This window comes from Oryctolagus cuniculus, chromosome 4 (genome assembly GCF_051225735.1).
Source record: "Oryctolagus cuniculus isolate XC-2025 breed Fujian yellow rabbit chromosome 4, ASM5122573v1, whole genome shotgun sequence".
NCBI lineage: Eukaryota > Metazoa > Chordata > Mammalia > Lagomorpha > Leporidae > Oryctolagus > Oryctolagus cuniculus.
The window spans coordinates 114,973,290-114,991,888 of record NC_142870.1 but is presented as its reverse complement, the minus strand read 5'-3'; the positions used below and the strand labels follow the sequence as shown (position 1 = coordinate 114,991,888).

Genomic DNA, 18,599 nt, shown 5'->3' with positions numbered 1-18,599 from the left:
CATAGCATGTTTACAATAAAAAAAAATTATATTTATTAAGTAAAAGTTTTCTAAAAACAAAACAGATGCCTCCTCTACTGTGGGTGAGTGTCATTCAGTCAGTTGAAGATGTGAATAAAATGAAAGGGCTTGGTAGGAGAAAACTCTTGCTGCCTGTTCCTGCTAATAGAATCTTCCAGTTTTGTTGTGTCTTTAAAACTTGTCTTTCTTGGGTTTAGAGCCTGACTGGACCTGGCACCACCAAATTCCCTGGATCACAAGCCGTTGGATTCAGGCTAGAAGTACACACTGGCTATTCTGGTTTCCCAGCAAGCTGAATACAAATCTTGGGACATCTCTGTTAATTGCTAGAGTCAATTCCTTGTTACACACACACACACACACACACACACACACACACGTCTGTGCTTGCCTGCATGCACATGTGAAGGAACTTCATCATATTCAGGGAAAATGAAATTAAAATATGGGTCATTTAGCTTAGCAGTTAAGACAATGGTTGAGATGTTCTTGTCTCATTGTTGGAGTGCCTGGGTTTGATAACTGCCTCCAGATCCTTTCTCCAGCTTCCTGTTAATGCAGACCTTGGAAGGCAGCAGTGATGACTGAAGTGGATGAGTTCCTGTCACTCATGTGGGAGACCTGGATTTAGTTTTTGGTTCCAGCCTATGGCTGTGGCCCAACTCTGGCCCAGCATCAGTCTTTGTGGGCATTTGAGGAGTAGGCTATTTAGGACATGGAGCTCTTTCTGTTTTTCTGTCCACCTCTCAAATAAATGAATAATATTTCTTGAAATAGATATTGGTCTTGGTACCAAAAATTAAAATTTATAGTTTTTATAACATGCATTTTCTTTTTCTTCTTTTTTATTTATTTGACAGATAGAGTTAGACAGTGAGAGAGAGACAGAGAGAAAGGTCTTCCTTCTGTTGGTTTACACCCCAAATGGCCACAACGGTCAGAACTATGCCGATCCAAAGCCAGGGTCCAGGTACTTCCTCCTGGTTTCCCATGCGTGTACAGGGACCCAAGCACTTGGGCCATCCTCCACTGCCTTCTTGGGCCACAGCAGAGAACTGGACTGGAAGAGGAGCAACTGGGACTAGAACCTGGCTCTCATATGGGATGCTGGTGCCATAGGCGAGGATTAACCAAGTGAGCCATGGCACCAGCCCCAATATAATATGCATTTTCTATTGAGTTTTTAAAATACATCTATGTGTGTGTATTTGCTTCTGTATATCATTTTATCTGTGGCCTCTGAAGAATCCTGACTAATACAATTATATATTTATGTTTTAACTCATAAATTGAGGTTAATTTTAGATCCTGTTAGAAGTAAGGATTAAATGTATTATTATTTCTGATTAATTATAAAAAGGATGATTTTGTTATTTTGTTTGATAATCAAGTTTTAATTGGTCATACACCATGAATAACATGGAATAGATTGTATTTCATAGTTTCAGTTCAGAAAAGTGATTATTCAGTCTCATCTTCTTCCACTCTTCCTGTGTTCTGGAGGCACTAGCCCACTTGAAATCTAATTTCCTCTGAATTACTGTCTTTTACCTCGAAATAAGCATTGTATTTGTAGAATTAGATTCATCTGTTTAATTATCACCCAGCTACAAAATTCTCAGCATCACTTTCTTAACTATTATAATAAATAACTTAATTACTATCAAAGAGACATTTCAGATCAGGAGTTAAGATCATGGACTTTGCATCAAAATATTAGCTGTTCCATTTTAGCTGACATTTTGGTGTTTTTATAAATTGTGGCAGAAATTCTACCTATTACATATATTTAGCATAAAATTATTTAATGGATTTCAGGTATTTATATCACTGTACATAGCCAACAAAGTGAATGCATCATTATAGAAATTGAAACTGTGTTGCTACAATGCACATATTATGTTTCTGCTACTGATTTTCAGGATTTTAAAGTAAACCAATAAAATACAAAAACAAAAACAAGACATGAGTTTTTCTAGTTTTATTATGAGGCTTAAAAACCCAACGGTGGGGCCAACACTGTGGTGCAGTAGGTAATTTTCCTCCTTGCGGCGCCAGCATCTGATATGGAAGCCAATTCTAGTTCCGCTGCTCCTCTTCCAATCGAGCTGTCTGCTGTAGCCTTCTGAAGCAGTAAGAAGATGGTCCAATTCTTTGGGCCCCTGCTTTCATGTGGGAGACCGGAAGAAGCTCCTGGCTCCTGGCTTTGGATAGGCCTAGCTCTGGCCATTGAGGCCTTTTAGGGAGTGAACCAGCAGATGGAAGACTTCTCTCTTTCTCTCCTTCTCACTGTATGTAACTCTACCTCTAAAATAAATAAATAAAATATTAAAAAAACCTCAATGATGGACTTTAAAAGTTAACACACAAACCACAGGACTATTACAAAATAATATTGTAAAAATCTGGGAACAGGCCTTTAGTCTAGTGATTAAACCCCCTTTTATCCCACATCAGAGTACCTGGCTTTGATTCCTGGCTCCAGCTCCTTACTCCAGCTTCCTGCAAGTAATGGGATCCCTGTCACCCATTATTGGAGAGGTAGAGTTACAGACAGAGAGAGGGAGAGACAGAGAGAAAGGTCTTCTAACTGCTGGTTCATTCCCCACATGGCTGCAATGACTAGAGCTGGGCTGATATGAAATCAGGATCCAGGAAGTTCTACCAGGTCTCCCACATAGGTGTAAGGCCCCCAAGCACTTGGTTCTGTCTTCTGCTGCTTTTCCAGGCCACTAGCAGGGAGCTGGATCAGAAGTGAAGCAGCCAGGACTCAAACTGGCGCCCATATGAGATGCATGTGTGGCAGGGGAGGCTTAACCTCCTGTGCCACAGCACCAGCTCCTGAATTGACTTCTTGACTTCCAGTTTTAGTCTGGCTCATACCAGGTCATTGTAGGCATTTGATGAGTAGAACAGCAGATGGGCATTCTCTCTCTCTCTCTCACTCTCTCTCATAAAAATTGAAACAAACTTAAAAATTAGCTTGTTATCAGGGATATCCCAGTGCCTAACCCAGACTTAGATGGTGGATAACCTCAACCTACCATCTCCTATTTTTGAACATCATTGGTACTTGTGTCAAGTGTTTTGATCTTTGTCAACACATGAGACCTGCATTGCATTCCGGGCTCCCACCTTTGATCCTGCCCTAACCTTAGCTGTTGTGGGGACTTGGGGAGTGAAGGAGTAGATAAGAACTTTCTCAGTCTGTCTGCCTCTCATTCTCTGTCTTGAAGCCTTGCAAATAAATAAACACTTGAAGAAATATTGCCCATGAAGTTAAAATATAAATCATTTATAGTTACAAATTTTTTATTTTCTTAAAGTTGTTCTTTCTCTTAGAATCTAATAACTTATAGCAAAGGTACCATGAAATATTGCTAAAATCTTATTGTGATATATATATATATATATATGTAAGATATTGCTTGGGCCCCTACATACTACATGTGAGAAAGGAGGATGGAGTTCCTGGCTCTGGCCTTCAACTTGACCCAGCCCTGGCAGTTGCTGCCATTTGGAGAATGATTTGCAAATGGAAGATTTCTCTCTCTTAACCTTGTGTGTGTGTGTATGTGTGTGTGTGTGTGTCTACCTCTCCCTCTCTCTGTAACTCTGCCTTTCAAGTAAATAAATACATTTTAAAAGATGATGTTGCTAATTTCTTGGGCTACATTTTTCCCTACTGCATTCACAAAAAACACTAATTTTGGTTTTAGTGAATAGTGCATTTTCATTCACATTCTCTTACATCCCTCAGGAGGCTACCAAAAGCATTCACTATCCTAATAAAAATCTAATTTCTTCAACTATACCTGAACTTATGACTCACTTCTCAAATAATTCATGCCTACAATCTTTCCTTTTTCCCTTAACATCATCAGTATTTGTTGCCTAAACTATTTCCATTAGCACTCATTTATCTCCTATCTTTAAATGCAACTTTCCTCGAACTCATATACCTTACAGCTTCTACTATTTTTATTAGTTCCCTTCAAGTGAAGACTTCCTGAAACATCATCTGTGGTCACTGCTCTCATGTTCTCATTACCCTTTCCTTTTGAGTCTTCCTAAATCTTATTTTCATCCCCTAATATTGCTCATGTCAGGGTTAACAGTGACCTTTCAGCGCTCACTGTAATAGGTTCAATTACTAGATATCTTAATGGAATCCAAAATTGCTGACTCTAATTGATAGGCTTTATTTTTCTATGACAGTTTATATTTTCCAAAGATGACAGCCTCAATATATCCCACATGTTCGTCTAATAAAGTGACACTGAGATATGGGTTCTAGGCTTCCTGCACTGACTGATCATGGCTTGGATTCAGCCTCTTGACTTCTGTAGATTTTTGAAGTTGCATTGACCAATACATGTGGTGAATTTAGTGTTTCCTGGATTTTGAAGCTAATAAAAATTTGTAATTCCTGCTCGTGGGACACACAACTTCAGAGCCCTGAGCTCCGTGAATATAAAAATTCCAGATATCAAATACCCTCATCCTGGCATGATTACAGGAAGACACTACCTAACAAAAGAGGAGGATGCTCTAAGAAACACTAGCTGGCTCAGTTCAAAGCGGTCTGTTAGTCTTTACAGCACAGGTATCACAAAGTCAAATGATGGCAGAAGCTTTTGAATGATTTCAGCTTCTTGCCTTCAAGCTGCTCCAGCTGATACTTTGAACATCGAAGAATAGGTCCATGCTCAGGGTGCCATTTCAGAGCAATTCCAAGTTTTGTGGTGCTTTTATCACATAATCATAAAATACGAGACATTTGTCTTTGCTGATATAATAAGAAGCATTTTGGATTTTCCCTGTCTTTATTGTTAGTTCTCATTCTCTTCCCTTGGTTCCTATTTCTGTGTCTAATATCCTAATGTTAGAATGTTCCAAGATCCTGAGCTGCCCATCATTTCTAGCTGTATTATATAAATCGCTTTATCTCATTTACACATGATATTGACATGCAAATGGCCTTCTTTACTCCACAATTTCTCACTTCTACCTCTGATGTCTCCTCTGGACTCTCTGGATTTGGATATACATATGTAATGACCCATCTCACATCTCCACTTAAATATTTAATAAGGAACTAAACTAACATATGAATATTTGAGCTCTTGGATTTCTTCTTCCTGTAAAATAGTACATGAAAATTATTCCTCCTCTTGTCATACTCAGCTCAGCAAATAAATTACAAATCACACAATTTTTAACATGGAAAATTTATAAGTCTTTTTTTGATTCTTTCCTTTCTTTCAATGACTACACACAGTCTATTTTCATTAATTATACCTCCAGAACATATTTTACTGTTATCCATTTCTGCTTCTTCTTATGTAAATTAACATTATCTATTTCCTAAACTATAGCAATAAACCAGTTAACAGTCTCCATATTTAATCTTGCCACACATTTATCAATCATCCACATAATAGCCAGAGTGAACTGTTTCAACAAAAATCAGATCACATTATTACCTACCTCAAGGCCATTCAATATCTTCCCAGTTAGACACTTTTTATTTTCCAAAGAGAGTCTCCCAAGCAGTAATCTGCTGCTTTGACGTAACTTGCTACATCTATCATTGAAAGGTGGGAGTCTATGTTCTTCCTCTTTAAATACAGAGAGACCAGTGGAGGTGACATTATAGGTAATAAAACAGATAAAAATATGTCTGATGCTCTTGGAATGTCTGATTTTTGAACTGATTCCCCATGCCTGAATAAGCACATGTAGCCTGTGGGGAGGCTCATATGGTGAGGATTTGGGCCTTGCAACTCCTGCCAAGTTCAACAGCGAATATCCAATATTAATTTTCCAGCCATGTAGGTAAAATATCTTTTTTTCAAAATCCAATAAAAGTTTTCAACCTTGCTATAGTTACAAAATTTTGTATGCAACACATATCTTTTAGTATTGCAAGTTTTGGCTTTCTAAACCAGACTACATTTCCATAAAGTTCATTGGCTTTTTCTGTTCTAGCCAACAGTACTACAACTAAGATTCCTTTACAGTTTTTAATAGATATTTGGAACAACAAATTGGTGGAAAACTGAATCCTTATCAATAAAAAATGTTATCTCAAAATTTTAAAATTTCAGCAGTCTCTGCCCATCAGAAAGACCTATGTTTTGAACTCTGCCCAAGAATCTGTGTTGTAGATTTAGCATTTACCAATACTAGAAGATAAAGGTTTATCTTTAAACTTTGCTTTAATGAGTGTTAGAATTGTTACTGTTTTTTGTTACTATTAAGTAGTGTTTTTTATTAAAAAGTGCTGATTTTATTTTATTGTTTTAAAGATGTATTTATTTGAGAGGTAGAGTTATAGAGAGAGAGAGGGAAAGACAGAGAGAGATTTCCATCTGCTTGTTCACTCCCCAAATGGCCACAACAGTTAGAGCTGGATTCCATCTAAACCCAGGAGCTAGGAGCTTCTTCAGGCTCTCCCCAATGGGTACAAGGACCCAAGCACTTGGGCTATCTTCTACTACTTTCCCAGGCCATAGCAGAGAGCTGGATCAGATGAGGAACAGCCAGGACTTGAACTGGTGCCTATATGGGATGCAGGCACTGCAGGCTGAGGCTTAGCCAAGTATGCCACAACATCAATCCCTCGAAATATATTTTTTTGAAAGCTAATACGTTAAAATTGCCACTTACACACACACACACACACACGTACAGATATACACACAAAATTCCTGAAAACATCTCCTTTGTTTCTAATGTTTTATTTTTTTTCCAAGAAAAGAAAATCTTCACTGAGATACAACTTATGTATCACTTGCACTTGATCTACCTACAGTGTGTAGCCAGTTGGCTTTTGACTTACTGATATAACTATTTTTAAAAAAAAATATGGTAAAATATAAAACTTGCTGTTTCAATCACTTCTAAGGATACAACTAAGTGGCATTAATCGCCTTCACCATGTTGTATAACTTTCAGCATAAAGTAGTTCTAGAACATTTCCTTACCCCCAGAAACTTGCACCAGAAAGCAGTAACTCTCTACTCTTCCTTCCCCCAACCCTTGATAACCCATCATATATACTTGCTGTATATATGAAGTTGTATATTCTAGATGCTTCATAAGCCGAGTCCTATAATATTTGTTTTTCTGTCTCGTTGAATTTTTTGCAGAGGCATTTTTGACTCATTTCTCATTTGTCTTTATGTACATTCTATAGATATTAGCTTTGTGGTTATTATTGCATTTTAAATTATATATTGAAGCTATAAAATTGATTTAAAATTGAGTATAATTTCAATCATATATAAAAGATATCTTTATATCTCTAGTCTCTCCGTTCTTATGTTATTCACTATACAAATTACTTTTCTTAAAATTTTATTTGTTTATTTGAAAAGTAGAGTTACAGACCGAGACTGGGAGAGACAGAGAGAAAGGTCTTCCATCCACTGGTTCACTATCCCGATAGCCACAATGGCCAGAAGTGGGCTAAACTGAAGCCAGGATCCAGGAGCTTTTTCTGGGTCTGCCATGTATGTTCAGGGGTGCTGGACATTGCCTAAAATCTCCATTACAATATGGCACCTGGCAGATGTTTGAGGGGTGTGCCTACTGTGGCTAAGCTACATAAGGCAGGGATAGGTTCACTTTGGTTCTGGACACATGGACAGTGCTTGATCCCTATACTTTGCTTAAGATGCCCCTGTGCGTGGTCCACCCATGCCTGCGTGACCTTTTCGCTGATTGGCTCCCCTGCTACACATGTCTTTCAGTCAGGACATAAACTGGGGCTTCTATGGATTGTTGGCTCCTCCAGCAGAGGCTAAGCTTACTATGCCACAACACTGGCCCCCAAATTACTTTTTATAATGTGTCTCTGTTAGCATAGATTCAGTTGTTTATTATGATTCTATTTTTTAAATTCTATGCCAGATTTTAAGTTATTCATGCACCTACAATACAATGTTTTAGGATTTAATTTTTTTTTTGGACAGGCAGAGTGGACAGTGAGAGAGAGAGACAGGGAGAAAAGTCTTCCTTTGCCGTTGGTTCACCCTCCAATGGCCGTTGCGGCACACTGCGCTGATCTGATGGCAGGAGCCAGGTACTTATCCTGGTCTCCCATGGAGTGCAGGGCCCAAGCACTTGGGCCATCCTCCACTGCACTCCCTGGCCATAGCAGAGAGCTGGCCTGGAAGAGGGGCAACCGGGATAGAATCCGGCACCCCGACCGGGACTAGAACCTGGGGTGCCAGCACAGCAAGGCAGAGGTTAGCCTAGTGAGCCACGGCACCAGCCAGATTTAATTATTTTCAGTATATATGACTTTACCATGGTATTTATATTTTCATATGGTTTTGTTGCTGTTTTTTGTCCTTTTGTTTCAATTTGAAGGATACCCTTTAGTATCTTACCCTTATATATGGCACAAAAGTGACTTGTATGGCAGCTCTGGTGGTATTGAACTCAGTTTTTGTTTCTCTGAGAAGGTCTGAATTTCTCATTAATTTTTTAAAGATTTTTATTTGTTTATTTGACAGGTAGAGTTACAGACAGTGAGAGAGAGAGACAGAGAAAGGTCTTCCTTCCGTTTGTTCACTCCCAAAATACGGCCGGAACTGCGCCGATCTGAAGCCAGGAGCCAGGAGCTTCCTCCGGGTCTCCCATGCGGGTGCAGGGGCCCAAGAACTTGGGCCATCTTCCATTGTTATCCTAGGCCACAGCAGAGAGCTGGACTGGAAGAGGAGCAACCGGGACTAGAACCCAGCGCCCATATGGGATGCTGGTGCCGCAGGCGGAGGATTAACCTAGTGCACCACGGCACTGGCCCCTCTCATTCATTGTTGAAAGAGAGTTTTATAGATACAATAATCTTGGTTGGCAATTTATTTCAGCACTTCGACTATAAGATGCAGAACTTCCACTGAGAGATCCTTTCATCTTATAAGATTAAAGACTAAATATTACAAAAATTTAGACTAGTTATAAAATTTTTCACATATTAGCAATATTTTTGGAATCCATAGAATACATTACATTGTACTGCATTCAACCAACTCACATGCAAAATATAACCAAAATCAAACAATGTAATTAAATAGAAGATGTTTAACGACATCTGAAAAAATGAGATATCTGTCAAAATATTGATGTGACGAAACCAATTTAATTTTTCATTATTGACAAAAGCATATAAGCTTTATATTGGCAAAGCTCATGCCACAATATTATCAAAATTATCTGTCAAAATCACAAATCACATAATATATGAGCAGCAAGTTGATTGTGAAAATGTAAAATTAGATTTTATAGAAATGGCATGGTGCTGCAGTGTCCCTTTTCTATGACAGCTTGGCAAGTTCAGGAAAATAGCAATTTGTGATTTGGAAGTATGGAACAATACCACATAAAAATAGGAAGCATAAAATATTGAATTCAAATTCCACACAGTCTTTATACAAAAATTGCATTTTTCTCCACCCTGTTGTATGCACTCTGTGTATTATTTAACTCTCCATGGCATTGGGCACATTTCATTTCATCTTCTTTTATTTTTATTTTAATATTAATTAGCTTTTTAACAGATTTAATATGCTTTGTAGCTACAAGTCTAAGAACCTAATGATATTCTCTTTCTCCCTTTCTCCCCCCCTCACTCTCATGGTCCTTCCTTCCTCCCTCCCTCTTTCTCTCCCCTCTCTCTCTCTCTTTCTCTCTGTCTCCCTTCCTTCCTTCCTTCCTTCCATCCTTCCCTCCTTCCTTCCTTCCTTCCTTCCTTCCTTCCTTCCTTCCTTCCATTATTTCTTTTACTTCTTTCTGTGAAAACATATTTTAAACTTAGATTAAAATAAAAAAGCTTAACATTTCACAAAATACAAAGTTTAACAAATACAAAGTAAAGAAACCCTAGTGTAGTGGGAATATAAAACAATGATGATAAATAATAATTGAATGGAAAAATGACCATTTCATCCATATACAGTAAATTAAAAAGTATTTTATCATTAACTAGCCTTTTACAATGAAACTTTAGTGGCCAATTGATACCAAGAGTTCTAAGACTCTTCTTCTATTGTTGTTTAAGACTGGAGGGGCAAGTTGTAAAGATACTATTTAATTAGCTTTCTGATCTTCCTGTGCATACTTGCTAATATGACCAGTTCCAATAGACTTTCTGTCTACTGCTTTGATGGCACCCATATCAATTGTCTGTCTCATTTCATGAACAGAAAATGACCCAGAAAAGGAGAGTCAGAGAGATTCTCAACACACATGGGCTTGCCAAGAACCATATCAACGATAGCAGCATCAACAGATTTTAAAAATTTAGAGTCATCTTTCATCTTTTTACCAGAACAGCAATCAATCTTTCTCTTTAGCTCAGCAAATTTGCAAACAATGTGAGCTGTCTGACACTCCAGTGCAGGAGGATAGCCAGTGCTGACTTGGCCTGAATGATTCAGGAAAATCACCTGAGCAGGGAAGCCAACTGCTTCCACTGGTGGCTCATTTTTCCTGTTATCTTCAAGGTTGCCATGTTGGACATCTTTGACAGACACATTCTTGACATTGAAGCCCACGTTGACCCCAGAGAGAGCTTCACTCAAAGCCTCATGCTGCATTTCAGCAGACTATACATTAGTTGTGACATTGTCTGGAGTAAGGTTACAACCATGCCATGTTTGAGAACACCAGTCTACATTTTGACCACTGGGACAGTATCAAAGCCACCAATTTTGTCGACATTCTGAAGGAGCAGACATAAGGCTTGTCAGTTGGATGAATTGGTGATAGGATGCAATCCAGGGCTTCAAGCCATTTGGTTCCACTGAAATTGTCATCTTTATGGGTGAATTTCCATTCCTCAAACCAAGGCATATTAGCACTTGGCTCCAGTGTATTGCTCCCATTCCAACCAGAAATTGGTACAAATGTGATTGTCAGGATTGTAGCCAAATTTCTTAATGCAGGTGCTGACTCCCTTAATGATTTTCTCACATCTCTTCTGGGTATATGGTGGCTCAGTGGAATCTCCATTTTGTAACACCAACAGTTAGCTGTTTCACATTCAATGTGTAAGCCAGAAGGGAAGGCTCATGGGTCTGCCTATTCTTGGATATGTCAGCTTAAAATTCAGTGGAACCGACAGAAACCATCAGGACAGCACAGTCAGCCTGAGATGTGCCTATAATCATAAATTTGATAGTCTCTTTGTCCTAGGGCATCAATAATAACCACATAATGATCACTGGTCTCATATTTCCACAGGGAGGTGTTGATGGTCATAGCATACTCAAGCTCAGTTTATTGAAGACATAAGTATATTTGAAGGAGCCCTTTCCCATCTCAGCAGCCTGCTTAAACTTCTTGGTGATTCTTCTGTTGATCCAAGCACGTTTGTAGATCAGCTAGACAATAGTGACCGACTTGACCAAATCTATGTGTTCAATGAAAATAATATTGATATGAGTTTTTCTTTCCCTTTTTGATTTTCACTTAGCAATGGTTTTCATGACATGTCTTCTGGTAGCAAATCCAGTGTGAAAAATGATGAGATATCTTGACAGTTGGAACAGGCATAGGATTTTCTCCATCATTATTAAGCTCTGCTTTGATTGAAGAGTAATGATCAAAGTAAATATTTATAATTTCTTTAGGTTATTTAGCTTGGAGATTGATTTTTCTTTACACAAAAACAGATTATTACACAGATTTTGGTATTTGAAAATGGGCTATGGCTGTTAAAGCCCTAGAAAATCATTACTGGTTTTGAGACAAACCATATAAAGAAGTAGAGGGGGCTTGACAAAGTGTTACTAGAGGGCTATAGAACCATGAGGAAGCTACCTCTGATAGGTAAAATGGAAACTTTAAATTGTAATTGCAATATGTTTTGTAGTGTGGAAATTTTGACAATGCTATTACCTGAAGTCACAGGGAAGATAAAAAATGCACTAAAGAAGTTGATGATCAAAATGGTCAAACCAATTTCTAGGCAGATATATTGAAAGTGTCCATTGAATTATCCTTACTTATGATAAAGTATGAGGGAAAGATGAGATAAAAATATACTCTCAAATGTGAAAGATCCAGGAGTTCCTGAGTTTGAAAATAAGTATACTATTCATTCTCAATCTCTAGACTACAAACAATCCTTAAATTAAGTACTGGCTTCAGGCAGAAGAGCAATTGTACAGTAAAATCCACTGTTAAGAACTTAGAGAAATCTAAGATGATTTCTCATAGAACCCTTCAAGCAGACAAATACCCTTCTAAGGATCATAGTACTGTGCTTTAGCTGTGCTCTCCAGTATACAATGAAGCTTATAAAAATTGGGGGAATATTGGCCCACAGCAATCTAATGGTGAGGTCAAGTGAGAGGATAGTTTAACTTGAAAAAATAGCTATTTTTTTCCTGATGGACTGAATTATATCTTCAACACAAAAAGCTCTCAAAAATATTTTTTAAAAAGTATCAGCTTCTGAGAAAAATGGAAAGAAACAGCATACAATAAGAAAAGGCCCTAAAACCACAAACATTAACAGTCAGGAAATAGGCTTAAGGTAGACTCAGAGGACAGAATAAGAGTTAGTGCAGTCTGTCAAAAAGTCAGGGAGAACAATTCCCAGGAAGTAGAACTGAGGTCTATTTAAGATACTAACTGCATGTGCCAGTTTTTCACAGTGGATGTGTGCCTGTGGCCTCCATGTTCTTTCCTTCTAATCATCATTTTGCACGCAAGTATCTACCGCCAATTATCCAATACCTGTCCCATCACTTTATTTTGAATGTTTGGAGAATGAGAAAAATTGTCACTATAGATCAGGGAAGTCACAAGGAAGAAAGAGTGCTCAATGAGCAGTATTTGAGAAACTGCACAAATATCATTTATAGCTAAATTTGATTTAGATGATAAGACTAGACATTGAGCTGATGCAAATATACAATGAGATTTTACTTCCTGGAGAAGTGAATGAGTATGTTCTGCATGATGAAGGGATACATACTCTTATTGACTTAGATTATAATTCAAGATGTCTATTAAGAATTCAGTGTTGTAGCTTAGTGGGTAAAACTGCTCCTTGTGATGCTGGCACCTCTTATGTGTGCCAGTGCCTGTCCCAACTACTCTACTTCTGATCCAGCTCCCTGCTAATGGCCTGGGAAAATCAGCAGAAGATGACCCAAGTGCTTGGGACCCTGGCTCCTAGCTTTGACCTGGCCCATCCTTGGCCATTACAGCCATCTGGGGTGTAAACCGATGGATGGAGGATCTCTGTCTCTCTCTTATTCTTCCTCTCTCTTTATGTGTGTGTTTGTGTGTATATCTCGCTCTCTGTAATTGTGACTTTCAAATAAATAAATACATCTTTAAAAATGTCTGTTAAAGTCTCCTATTTCACCCTTTTTCTTAAAATATGTTGTTGATACCCCTCTCATCAAGAGGTATTCCTTTCCCTTGAATCTGGGCAGAAATGTTATTATTAATGCTATAAAACTTTACAGAGTTGTTCATGACATATACTAAATATTCATACTTCATTCATGATAATTGCTCTAAAAATTTTGCAACTGTGCTGTATATGCCTAGTAAGCTTGTTTAGCAAAGAAACATGTGAAGAAGAATTAGGCTCATGGCCAACAGTCTGAGCTCCCACCTGATAGCCAGAATGAACATGACACTCATGTGAGTAAGCCATCTTGAATACTCATGCCCCCAACTTAACCATTTCAGCTGATGCAACAGAGATTCTTACAGATTTTAGATTGAGTAACATTAATATTTTTGCTTAAGCCATTAACTGTTGGAATGGATTGTTATACAGAAATATACAATTAATACAACCATTAATATAGAATAAAATCAAGCTTCTGCATTGGCTGTGTTCATGTCATATTCTAATATTTGCAGCTTTCTGTGATCTTCCTTGGGAATTTTTCAGATATATTCTATTGAGAGAGGTACATAAAATAATTATAGTTTGAGTAGCATGAAATGAAAGTCACAGTGTTTTTTGTTTTTTCAGGCAGAGTGGACAGTGAGAGAGAGAGACAAAGAGAAAGGTCTTCCTTTTTTGCCGTTGGTTCACCCTCCAATGGCCGCTGTGGCCAGCGCACTGATCCGATGGCAGGAGCCAGGGGCTTCTCCTGGTCTCCCATGGGGTGCAGGGCCCAAGGACTTGGGCCATCCTCCACTGCACTCCCTGGCCACAGCAGAGAGCTGGCCTGGAAGAGGGGCAACCGGGACAGAATCTGGCACCCCACTCGGGACTAGAACCCGGTGTGCCAGTGCCGCAAGGCGGAGGATTAGCCTATTGAGCCACAGCGCCGGCCAAAAGTCACAGTCTTACACCAAGAAACAACATGTTGTGAGTCATTCATAGACCTGCTCTAACAACCTTTACTTTCCACTCCTGCATAAGAATTTCCTGGAAATAGTGGTTGCTAGACTCTAATTGCCTTTATTTCGTGCTCATGCTCTTACTTCTTTGATAAGAATGAGAGACTGAGATGTCAATAAATTTTGCACTTATGTCTTATTCTATTAACATAATAATAGTGCAATTCCTCTTAAGCACAAACACAGCAACAGCAATCATTACCTAATTCTAATTCCTTACTGTAAACAAACCAACCCATGCATTTACTAACCAATTTCCAATGCATCTAAATAATAACACAAATTTAGCTTATCATAGTGCTTAACTCTCCCTGATGAGCAAAAAGATTATATTTACTTATGCTTCTCTTGCAGTTTCACAGGATGCCCCATTAATTTCCATACTGTTCCCTTAGGCTATTATGTGCAGTCAATCTCCCCACCACCTGCTTCCCACTGTCAGCTCCTGGTCTTTTTCTTTAGAATTCTGCTTGAGTTGCCTCTTCTATTAGTGACAGCTTCTTTCATGGTCTAACTTCCTTCACTTTCCTTCTCTTTCAGAGTCTCACCGCATCTTGCATTGTTCTCCATCTATATTATTATGCTTATGCCATACTGTATTTGTGAAATACATAAAAGATTGGTAGTATTTTCATTTTATAGGTGATGAAACTGGAGAATGGAAGATAAATGGCTTACCAGAGGCCATGATTTGTGAGCTTTGTAATGGCTTTGATAGGAAGAAAGTAGAGGTGAAATGTCAGAATAGAGAAGTTATTGAGAGCTGAGATGAGAGATAGAGACCATAGAAAGTGGGAGTTAAATGGTCCAGGACATAAAATGACCCAAGGAATAGTAAAAGAAAAGGAAGGAAAGATTTAATATTGATGACTCCTCTATCCTGGTCATTTCAAAGTACACTTAAAGTTGAAATCTCTATCATTCCATTGCATTCGGACAGAAGAATGCAAACACATTCTGAGCACATGAAGCTCATACTGAAGCTTCGCAAATTCCCCACATTCTCAAGAAAAGTTAGAAAAAATACTATGAGCACACTTAGTTTTATATGATTATTGTCGTTTATCCTTCCAAATACATTTCACAAATTCATTGTCTTCTATTATTATACCATTTTTCCTTAACATTAAACAATTCTGCTGGTATATTTCTTTTATTAAATATTAATTATACCTATATAAGTTGCACCTGGCACCTGGCTTCGGATTGACACAGTGCGCCGGCTGCAACACACTGGCCGTAGCGGCCACTTTGTGGGGTGAACCAACGGAAAGGAAGACCTTTCTCTCTCTTTCTCTCTCTCTCTCTCTCACTAATTCTGCCTGTAAAAAAAAATAATGTACTAAAACTGAAATTGGAAGAAGAGTGAAACTTGAACCCAGGTATCCCAGTATGGAATGCAGGCATCTCAAGCTGCACCGAATGCCTGCTCCTTGACACGTTAAATTTGAGATGCTAATTGTCATATAATTAGAGAATATTGTGGTTTGTAAGTTGGCTAACCTGGAATTATGTTTCCCAACATTCATTTCCCTAAAAGTGTTGCATCCCCTTTCTGGAATAATGTAGTGTGCACATGAGGTCACATATATTATATCTCTCCTTGCTGGTGTATTGCAGAAACGTCAAGAGTGTAAAAAATTCTAGTGCTAGAGGTATATTTTTACTGTTTGCATTATAATAGATTGATAGTGGAAATGAGATATGGTATTAATATAGGAAGGGATTTCATCTATAATTAAGGCAAAATCTTGGCTAGAAAGAATAACAAATACAATTGCACAGAGTTCCCATTGGTCTTGAAAACTGGCAAGTACTGGCAGTGTCTTTTAAGAGGCTACAGAGTATGATCTGCTAGTTTTCCTGGACCTGTTAAAAATAGCTCTAAGCCAGACACATGCCATCCATCAGAATTAAGTGGATCAGTCAGCACCTGCTTCCTGTTCCCTGTCTTCTGTTACCCCATGTGCTTTCACAGATGCTGATGGGTCCTTGGCCCTCGTTTCTAGGTGTAGTAGTGATCTCTGCCCAGAGGAAAGGTAATGATCCCTGGAACAAGATATGCAAGTTGGGCATGTATTTATCATTTCAGGATAGAGCTTTCATTGCTAATAATAGCCACCTTGCATTAAATCTGCACTCAATGACAACTCTTACAATGCACATTCCAGATCTTATTTCATCCTGGAAATAGTGAGACAAGACAAGATTTAGTGTTATTTCTATTTCATATTTTAATAAATGTAATTACAAATAAATTGAATAAAATTCTCAACTAAATATCAGAACAATATTCACCTAAATGCCACCTGACTCTAATGCCTGATTTCACTTACTATATTAAATTGTTTCTGTGAGTTTGGGGAAATATTTTTTTCTTGAAGATTTCTAGGGTTATGTGGCTGGTTGCTTTGAAATTGAACTCTGATGTGGCCCCTAGATTCTTTGAAACCTTGAAAGGAAGAGGAGAACTTGCAATGACCCTTGTGATGTTTCAAAGGAAATAGCTGGTTTCTATTTTGAAAGAGAGGTAATAGATATATCTTGAAAGTAGATTCTTTTGCTGTAGAAAAATAACTTGAATAAACTATATAACAAGGCAAATAAACAGTAGATGACAGTATCAGAAAAGCTATTTCAGAATCTTGATTATAAGCAGTAAAGATGGTCTGTATAGTAATGCAAAATGTTGCCACCATTGTACACCTCAACAGACTGAAACCTTCTGGGCATTGCTATTGTTATTGTTGTTGTTGTTAATAGGATGGGTCTTGGCTGTTCTAGAAAATTCCAGCTTCCTCTATGGAGAATTCTGAGGACTTGCTGATGGAAAATCAGGGGCTAAATGCCAAAAAGCAAAGGAGCTCTTTTCCCGAGAGTCCGTCTCTGATCCCAAAAGACTTGTCCCTCTAATGATCTTGGGGGCAGAGATGAGGCATAGAACTGCAGAGGAGCAACAACTGGGAAAACAGACAAGGATGCGTGCCCACCAGGAAGATCAAGCCACTGTAAGCCTATGTGTCCTGAAAAAAAGCCAGAAGTCATGAAAAAGAAAAACAACCAAAAGCACTTCACAGAATATATATTTTATAATTTCCAAAAAACAAAGAATAAAGAGTTTTACTGAAATATTCATAAAGTATTTAAGATGTTAGTAAAAAATAATTTAAAAACTCACAGTAAAAATATCTTATACATGAGATCTTTAAAATGTTAATAGAAAATATGCATTTAAAAATAGCTTATGCAGCCGGCGCCACAGCTCAATAGGCTAATCCTCTGCCTTGGGGCACCAGTACACCAGGTTCTAGTCACAGTCGGGGCACCGGATTCTGTCCCGGTTGCCCCTCTTCCAGGCCAGCTCTCTGCTGTGGCCAGGGAGTGCAGTGCAGGATGGCCCAAGTGCTTGGGCCCTGCACCCCATGGGAGACCAGGAGAAGCACCTGGCTCCTGCCATCGGATCAGCGCGGTGCGCAGGCTGCAGGGCACTGGCCGCAGCAGCCATTGGAGGGTGAACCAACGGCAAAAAAGGAAGACCTTTCTCTCTGTCTCTCTCTCACTGTCCACTCTGCCTGTCAAAAAAACAAAAACAAAAACAAAACAAAACAAACAAACAAACAAAAAAAAACAGCAGACCCATAGAATGGCAGATGTCCTATACAGGACTCTGGCCTCAGAATCAGCCATTAAGGCATGCAGATCTGGCTGAAATGCCCATGAGAGTATTTAAGGCATGGAAAGCCAAGACACTCTGGAAAAAAAAAAAAAACCTAAATGAAAGATCTCTGTGAGTGAGATCCCAGTGGAAAGAGCGGGTCATCAAAGGAGGAGGTACCTTTCTCTGACGGGAGGAGAGAACTTCCACTTTGACCATGACCTTGTCTAAATATGATCAGAGTCAGTGAACTCAGGGGGCTTCCATAGCCTTGGCAGCTCAGGACAAGAGCCTAGGGTGATTACTGATGCCATAAACAAGAGTGTCAATTTGTTAAGTCAACACCAGGAGTCACTGTGCACTTACTCCTCATGTAGGATCTCTGTCCTTAGTGTGCTGTACATTGAGATTTAATGCTATAACTAGTACTCAAACAGTATTTTTCACTTTATGTTTCTGTGTGGGAGCAAACTGTTGAAATCTTTACTTAATGTATACTCAACTGATCTTCTGTATATAAAGAGGATCGAAAATG

General features: G+C 38.6%; 1 long non-coding RNA gene and 1 pseudogene across 1 annotated transcript in view; one reads left to right on the top strand and one right to left on the bottom strand.

The window, feature by feature from the left end:
• Nucleotides 1-18,599, top strand: part of LOC127482892 (uncharacterized) — a 436,536-nt gene that overhangs the window by 306,028 nt on the left and 111,909 nt on the right. The window lies entirely within an intron of this gene.
• LOC100354047 (elongation factor 1-alpha 1 pseudogene) lies at nt 10,120-11,474 on the bottom strand (annotated as a pseudogene).